This window comes from Mirounga angustirostris, unplaced genomic scaffold (genome assembly GCF_029215605.1).
Source record: "Mirounga angustirostris isolate CCGP_5_RB_7025 unplaced genomic scaffold, mMirAng1.0.hap1 SCAF_6, whole genome shotgun sequence".
In the NCBI taxonomy this organism is placed as follows: Eukaryota; Metazoa; Chordata; class Mammalia; order Carnivora; family Phocidae; genus Mirounga; species Mirounga angustirostris.
The window spans coordinates 124,597,216-124,606,436 of record NW_026991714.1 but is presented as its reverse complement, the minus strand read 5'-3'; positions in this window follow the sequence as shown (position 1 = coordinate 124,606,436).

Sequence of the window (9,221 nt, the reverse complement as noted above, 5' to 3'; positions counted from 1 at the left end):
AGTGACCGTTATCATTTGAACCGCCCTTAGCTGCTCCAGGTCACTTTTCCATTCGTACGCAGAGTTTGATTCACACACCTGTGCTCGAATCGTCACCCTTCCATTTTATTGCTTTGTAACTTTGGGCAGGTCGCTTAACCTCGCCCAGCCTCATTTGTGAATGGTCATAATAAATGCTTAGCTGGTGCCTATCTACCTGGAAGGTGCTCAGTCAATAGCCATTACCAGTGCTCTCTCTTTTTAGTGGATACTCATTTCCTATTTTACACGTAAGAGAGCTGGCTCTGACTGCGGGCTCCAAAATCCTGCTCTTTACAGAAACACGGGGCTGTTTATCCCACCTCTTCGGGTGTCTCTCAGCCTCTAGTCGGTGCCTCCTGGTCCTCCAACAGTGACGCAGACTCTGGACCCCTTCAAACATTCCAGAAAGAGGAGAGTCACTGCCTGTTCCTCCCCTACTCCCAATCAGCAGTTTAATATCTGCTTATCTGGACAGCTCTCTGCCGCCCTTGCCACTGACTCCCGGTTTATTTCAAACCAGCCACTTTATTGAGTACCAAACCGGGAGTCAGTGGGCTAGGGCCAAAGATGGGCTGAATGTATTTTCTGCCCTTCACAGCAAGTGGAGTGCAAATAAGACCCACGTGTAAACAGCTAACAATGAAATTGTGCTGTGTGCTGTATTTACAGATTCTAGAAAAGTTTTTAAGATGTTCTCAAAAAAAAAAAACACTATGTACCAGACAGTGTTATAAGTGCTTTACAAACATTAACTCACTTAATCCTCATATATCCTCATAATGATCCTATGAGACGGGTATTATATTTCCTTATTTACTGATGAGGAAAATGAGGGATGAAGTAAACTGCCTAAGGTTACAGGACTCAGGATTCAAGCTGAGGCTGACTTCCAAATCCCTGTCCAGATTCACAGCTCGGAACTGGAGGAGAAACCAAGACTCAAACCCAGGCAGTCCCAGGGCCTAGGGTGCCCTCTAACCACAATGCACCTGGGAGAAGATGGAATTCAGTGACCAGAGAGAGATGACCAGAGTGAGGTCCAGCACTAAAACTACACCCGGTGCTCACAGAATCCCAGAGCTACAAAGCGAGAACTCCCTTGGAAGGCCTTCTGTTCAAGCTCCCAGCATGGCCCATGTGGGGATCCTGGAAAGAATCCGTCTTTGCAGGTTCTCCTGCTTGCTCCCAGTGCTTGGTCATCCCAACCCTGATACCCAGGCCCTCTCAGGGAGAGCTTTTCCAGCCTTAACCTTGGCTTCTCAGACTGGACTTTTTGTCCCCCTGCCTTGGCCCTAATCCATACTCCCAGTCATGGCTCCTGCCATGTCCCTTTCTCCTCCCCCTGCTCTCTGCTTCAAGATTTCTGTGCTCTAGTCTAGATGAGGTCTCCCATTTATGCAATAAGTAGGAAGTATAAATAGGAAGAAAACTGAGTTCAAATATGTCTCTGTTTCTGATTACCCATGGGACCCAAGATGGGTCACTCAACTTCACATCCTCATTTTCCCCATCTATAAACTGGGTTAATAATCATATTCATAGGGGCGCCTGGGTGGCTCAGTCGTTAAGCGTCTGCCTTCGGCTCAGGTCATGATCCCAGGGTGCTGGGATCGAGCCCTGCATCGGGCTCCCTGCTCAGCGGGAAGCCTGTTTCTCCCTCTCCCACTCCCCCTGCTTGTGTTCCCTCTCTCACTGTGTCTCTCTCTGTCAAATAAATAAAATCTTTAAAAAAAAATCATATTCATAGTTACCTAAAATGCTGTTGTGAGGAATAAGTGAGATGATGCATGGGAAGCGCTTAGCACTGTGCCTAGCAAATAGTCATAATAATAACAATAACTACATTACTAACATTAATAATAAATGTTATTAGCAGTGTGATCAAGAAGGCAAAAAGATTCAATGAAGTGCACCAATTCAAAGGGTATGAGCCTGGGGGTCCATGGACAGATTTCCCTTCTAGCAGGATGCCTGGTAGGAGATGGTTTACCCACTGGGATTGGGACTGGCAGATAACTAGGATACTTTGGGGAAGGAGGCCAAAGGCATCTGTACCACCAGCCTTGGGAAAGAGCCTGGGAATCCTGTTTTATTCCTTTACTGACCCCCTCTGCCTCCAGAAGACATCTCTCATTTCTTTGGAATTCTGGGGAACTCTAATAACTTTATGCACCTCATTTACAGGATATCTTCCTTAACTCATCAGAAGTTTTTTAGGTAGGCATCAGATCAACTCAACTAGAAACTCCTTGAGGACGGGCACCAACCTTAACTATTTTATACACCCCCCCACACACACACACACATGCACTTAGCGTGATGCCTTTGCCCTTGGTAGACTCTCTGAGTGTCCCTGAGTGTCAGGGCTGGGAGAGACCTTGAAAATCCTCCACTGCAACCCGCTACCTCCTGCTACCCCCAGTTCACATGTAACAGAAGAGGAAAGTGAAGTGAACCATTCAAAAAGAGCAGGAGATGAGCAGGGGAGCAGGTTTATCAGTGAGAAATCAGAGGTGATCCCCGGGGAAGGGCCCTAAGTTGGGGCTTGCTGTGTCAGGAAGCGAGGTAGGAGCCTGGAGAGATCCAGAGAGTGGGAGAGTGAGGGGGATGGGAAGCACTGTGGGAAGACCTTGAAGGCTTGCTTTGCAGCTGGAAGCCAGAATTCCTGGGCAGAGATGGGGATTCACTCAGCTTTAATCACAAATCTGGGAAGAAGCTTAGAGCCTATCAAACCACAGAGATTTCCCAAATGTCAGTCAAAGGTAAGGATAAATCAGTAGGGTTTGTCCTCAACTACTTTTTTTTTTTTAACCTTAATTGTTATCTCTACTGAACAGACAACACAGAGACATTTGTCAGGGTTGATTCCTGGGCCCTTCTGAAGAACTGTGTGGATACAGGAGAGAATTCATACATCCCGAGAACAAAGTAGGAGTGAGGGGCTGATTGCAGCTGGGGTCCAGCTCTAGGAGCAACCTGAGGGACCTACTTCACAGCTCCTAACCAGGTCACTGCCCTCGCTTTTTTGCCCTGCAGGGGGCAAATGTGGCCAATTAAGACCCTGTTCTGGCCTGGAGTGTGGGGGTGGGGATCTGTGCTCCAGACTCTTCTCAGATGTCATCTCCTGGGCCAGGGGCAGTCATTAATAACAAACCCTCACCTTCACCTGAGGCCGCCAGCCAGTCTCAAAACCCCAAACTCTTAGGGCAGAGAGCTTCTCTTCCAGCCCAGTGCTTTAATTCCCCAGGCCTAGGGAAAATCTCAGGAACAGCTTTCAACCAACCAGCTTATTGATTAAGCTGTTACAAAAACTCAGATAAGGATCATCAGTAGGCACAGTCCTATTACCCTCCACTGTTCATTAAAACAATAAAGGCCTCTCTCAGCTTTCCCTCCCCACTTATTTTGTCCACAGAAGCATCACTCTGTTATCAAGCACCGAACATTCAGCGAAGGACCCGATTTAGAATCGAAGTGAGGCAAACCAAGTTCTCCACAAGGGCAGTTGCCATTTGGCCCACAGGAATCCCCGGCAGGACACCCCAGGTCCTTATTGTGGAACATCTTGTGACTTCATGGCCTGCTGTTCGGATGTGTCAGCTCAGCTGCTGTCTGAGGAAGACAGGATTTCTGTCTCGGACAGTGAGCCCAGGGGATCGTAGCTCATGCCTCAGGACTCTGGGCTTGGAAGAAAGGAAGAATGCTTCAAGGAGGCCTGAAAGTCCTGCTCCAGCCCTCCGCAGTCGCCATCTGAGGATAAACAGCAGGAAGGAGTGTGGCTGGAAAAGAGAGAGGCCGGCGCTACTGTGGACTTGCGGCTTCCTACAACTCCCGTGACGACACCCTTCCTTCGGTCCTCAAAACCCAGCCTCCGACTTGAGTGTCTGGCCCAGCGACAGTACAAGCCCTTCCTTCTGGATTCTGGAACTCTTCTGGTCTCTAAAAAGAAACCACCAACCACTGGGGGGGTGCCCTCTGCCTCTAGGCCCTGCGTGTCATAACTACGATGATTAAACTGCTCAAAGCGGGGCAATAAGCAAACCTTTTTGACCCCTCTACTTTCCTTCACGTAGAACTGTTTTCCTACTCTATTTCTTTGGATGAAATTCTAAGTACAAAACAGGCAGACACTTTGTTATTTGGGAATAGTTCACATTAAGTTTAGTGAAGGACTGAGAGATGAGTGGTATGAGTTAGTACAGGATCTCTGAGAAGCAGTTGCCCAGACAGGATTTGCATAAAATGTATTAGGGGAAATGCCTGAGACAGGAAATGGGGAGGTGACAGAGTAGGTGTGACCCACATAAAGGAAGAAGGAAAAGAAGATTGGGTAGGTGGAAGCATCTGGACTGTGGTATGTTTCTGAGGAAATTCAGGAAGGCGGTTGAGGAATCCTGGAGCCAAGATCACTCTTCAGAGCAGGCCTTGCCTTTGCATCTTGACACAGGGATACTAAGTTAGGGCTGGACAGCCCGTGGGCAGCGTGGCCTCTGTCTGAATGCTATGAGGGGTTTCAGAGTGACACGGCTGGGGCCCTGGGTCAACCAGCTCTATGAGATCTGGGGGATATATTCTCATGGTCATGCACGTACATTCAATAAATTTGTCAGAAAAAAAATTTTTTTTTAAGATTTTACTTATTTATTTGACAGAGAGAGACAGCAAGAGAGGGAACACAAGCAGGGGGAGTGGGAGAGGGAGAAGCAGGCTTCCCGCGGAGCAGGGAGCCCGATGCGGGGCTCGATCCCAGGACCCTGGGATCATGACCCGAGCTGAAGGCAGATGCCCAACGACTGAGCCACCCAGGCGCCCCAAGTCAGAAATATTTTTATGTCTGCACTTAGTGACTACTTACTGATTGAGTGAGGAAAGTTATCAAAGGGGCCTACTTCACAGCTCCTAACCAGGTCACTGCCCTCGCTTTTTTGCCCTGCAGGGGGCAAATGTGGCAGTCAGCCAATGGCAAGTGATCGGCCAGGTTTCCAATATGCCTGCTAAGGATTTTGCTGGGGGTAGAGCAGGGGAGCTGGTGGCTGTCATATATCTGAGTGCAGTGGAGGAAATGCCTGTCTCCTGGAGGTGACAAAATGAGCCAATTCAGGGTTGTCCAGCCTAAGAAATGTGGACAAAAAAGAACAACAATCAGAAACCCACATGAGTTTCTCAAATGGTTAAACATGGAGTTCCCCTATGATGCAGCAATTTCATTCCTAGGTGTATACTCAAGAGCAATAAAAGCAAATATCCACACAAAAACTCATACACAAATGTTTATAAGAGCATTATTCACAAAAGCCAAAATGTGGAAACAACCCGAGTGTCCATCAGCTGATGAATGGATAAACAATATGCAGTATATCCATACTGTGGAATATTCAACCATAAAAAGGAATGAAACCCTGATACGTGCTGCCTGGATGTACCTTGAAAATCGTACGCTAAGTAAAGAAGTCAAAAGGTGACATAATATATGATTCCATTTCTATGAAATGTCCAGAACAGGTAAACCTATAGAGACTGAAAGTAGATTTCATGCTTGCTTAGTGCTGGAAGGTTGAGGGCTGCTAAATAAGGGACATGGAGGTTCTCTGTGAGGTGATGAAATGTTCTAAAATTGGCTGTGGTGATGGTTACACATAACCGTGAAGTGAACTAAAAACATTAAATTGTGCAATTTAAATGGGTGTAGATGGTATGTGAATTATAGCTCAATAAAGCTGCTTTAAAAAATCTGTGAGAGCCTAGCCACCAAGAGCCATGGCCCGAGGGCAGGGAGGGGGTATGGGGGGAGAGCTTGGGGACACTGACGAGGCTGCTGAGCAGCAGGAAGCAGCCGTCTTCTTTTCCCCCGCCAGTCTTCACGCAGTTCCCCATCTCCTCAGGCAGCTCGGGCGTGCTCCTCAGGGTGTGGTTGGGCCGGCGCAAGTGGTTCTTGCTGAACCAACCGAGAGACGGACGTGAAGGAGGGACAAAGGCGAGGTCTTGGTGGCAACAGGGACAAAAACTTGGAGGTCTAGCCTCACACCCCAAACTCTGCCTCCAGGTACCTCACATCTCCTTCCTGACAGGTGACTGGAAGTCAGGTGCATAGGTCCCATTTCTGACTTCCTATGCCACCCCAGGCCAGGGCCTTCCTGGCTGTGCAACTAGTTTTTCTCAGAACATCCAGCCCAAGACTTTGGAGGGAGGTGACAGACACCAGACCTTCCGGCCACAGCCTGCACCAGGCAGTGGCCTAACCCCAGACAGCCTCTAAATCCTCTGGAGATCTATCCCCTTGAGCAAACATGGTCACTGGTAAAGTGAAATGCCCTTGGGAGGGTGAATGGTCTGAGTTAGACGTCACTTGAGGGGAAAAAAAGATGTTCTCATTTTCTAAAGATTGTCCTGTTGCCATGGCAACGAGGAACCACCACAAAGGGTTTTAAACCATTTAATCAATGACAGTTCATCTCTCTTTTACTGAACAATGACAGTTTGCCTCAGTGACCAGACTTCTGTAAGCCAGCCAATCAGCAACAGCCACACTCTGCGTCACCAGCCCATCCCTAAACTCTGCCTCGTCTGAGTGTGTCCATCACTGACCTTCACACCTCCCAGCACCTTAGAGAAGACCCTTGCTCCCCTCAAAGAGATCGCAACCTATAGGCATCGCTCTGCTCTCCGGAAGTAATAGATCCAGCTCTTTGTTTCAGATATTGAGGGGGGGTCTCTTCCATAGACATGCTCATGTTCTGGAATATCCCCTTCCTGGGAATAATTTATCCTCACTTCCAAGACCATTGCTCCAGTGTTGTTGGTGAATTAGAAAAAGGCCAACACGGGCGCCTGGGTGGCTCAGTTGGTTAAGCGACTGCCTTCGGCTCAGGTCATGATCCTGGAGTCCCGGGATCGAGTCCCGCATCGGGCTCCCTGCTCAGCGGGGAGTCTGCTTCTCCCTCTGACCCTCCCCCCTCTCATGTGCTCTCTCTCTCAAATAAATAAATAAAATCTTAAAAAAAAAAAAAAAAGAAAAAGGCCAACTCCTCTAGACAAGGCCCAATGAAGACTGGATTTCAAACCCTTCAGCTGGGAAATGAAGCCGTCTACAGTTTGCATATCTGTATACAGCAACCCTGCTCATCCCTCATACCTGGGCAGCCAGTGAGTGCCGCTCATTCTACCTCCTAAATACAGTTTCCAATCTGTCGCCTCCTCTCTACCCCACTGCCATAGCCTTAGCGTCAGGCTGCATCGTTTCTGGTCTGAACTGGTGCGGTAGTCTCTAACTAGCATCCATGACTCCAGTCTTGGAATCAGGAAGTGACCCTCACCAGACACTGAATCTGCACCTTAATCTTGGGCACCCCAGCCTCCAGAACTGTGAAGAACAATTTCTGTTGTTTATAAACAGCCCAAACAGACCAAGACAGTCCCCTTACCCCAAAGTTGTCCCTGACTCTCCTCCTAGGGCTGACCACTCCCTGCCAGGCCCCCGGGCATAGCTGGATGATTGCACTGCTCATCACCCCCCAGCTGCCTTTGCTGAGTCTCCAACCAGCCTGGGAGCCTTGCACGGGAGAGTGAGGCTACTTTCATCTCTTTGAAACCTGTCATCGTGAAGGATGGGACCTGGGACAAAGTAAGTTACAATTTCCAACTCCACCACTTAATGCTTTTGAGAATTTAAGCAAGTTACTTGACTTTTCCCAGCTTTGGCTTCCTGGTCTTTGAAGCGTGGATAACAATGGTACCTACTTGGCACCTTCCAGGAACAGGAGGGCAGGGATGGAGGCCTCGTGGGTCTGAGTTCTCAGCTGAGGTAGAGGGAGAAGACTGGGGCTATATCCACCAAGCCCAGAATGAGAGAGCATGCACACACACATGCACTCACGCGCACACACGCAAGCGGGGGGAGGGGGGAGGCGGCAGTGGTGGAGAAGGGGCAGAGGGAGAGGGAAAGAATCCCAAGCACTCTCCACAGAGGACAGAGCACGGAGCCTGACAGCCATTCCACGACCCTGAGACCATGACCCGAGTGGAAACTAAGAGTTGGACACTCAACCAACTGAGCCACCCATGTGTCCCTAACCTGTAGGTCTCTTAAGAGCAGAATGAGAGCCTTCAAGCATCTTGATGTACTTCCATGTGCTTACTTAACACAGTGTCTTGCAATAATTAGTGCTCAAGAGATAACTTTTGGGTATGTAACTGAGTTAAGTTGATCAGAACCAGTCCTCTCAACACCTGAGATTCAGAGGCTGCTCATTGCCTACCCCGTATCAGTTCCTCCCTTCTACCTTAGCAATAAAACTCCCACTGGGAGGGAGGGGGTGGACTGTAATGTTCCTGACTAATTTTTATTTTTATTATTTTTTTAAGATTTTATTTATTTATTTGACAGAGAGAGACACAGCGAGAGAGGGAACACAAGCAGGGGGAGTGGGAGAGCGAGAAGCAGGCTTCCCGCCGAGCAGGGAGCCCAATGTGGGGCTCGATCCCAGGACCCTGGGATCATGACCTGAGCCGAAGGCAGACGCTTAACCGACTGAGCCACCCAGGCGCCCCTGTAATGTTCCTGACTAAAAGGCTATAGTTCTCAGCCCCTCTGCACTTAAGTTTGGCCAAATTACTAAATTCTAGCCAATCAGATGTGAGCAGAACTGGCTTAAAGGGAGCTGACTTGGCTGGGAGTGTCCCTCTTGGATCTTCCTTGCTTCTATCTTACTGAGTCTGGGCCTTGGCCTGGACTGTGAATATGATGGTTGGAGCTTCTGCAGCCCATCTTTGGAGCATGAGGTGACACCAAGGATGGAAGGCACACACCATGGAGGGTGGAGCAGAAAAAAGAGAGAAAGCCTAGGACCCTGAGGACTCTATGGAGCCACCATATTAGCCTGGATTTGCCCGCCTACCTCCTGACTTGCTGAATGTGAAGAATTAATGCTGTGTGTTTAAGCCACTATCTTGAGGTCTCCGTTATAGCAGCTGTACACAATTCATTCCTGCTACAGAGGCCCTGACAAGAACGGGGGGTTGGAAGTAGTAGGTGGGGAAATGCCTAATTTTGCCGTAAGAATGAATTTGGGGGCATCAGGATGCCCCAGGGTAGAGCGGCGATCACATGGTCCCTGCTCACCCACACTCCCTCTGCGTGTCAGGGACACCTGCTGTCAGGTGACAGACAAGGGTGAACTCAGCTTTGGGGGCAGTCCCTCTTT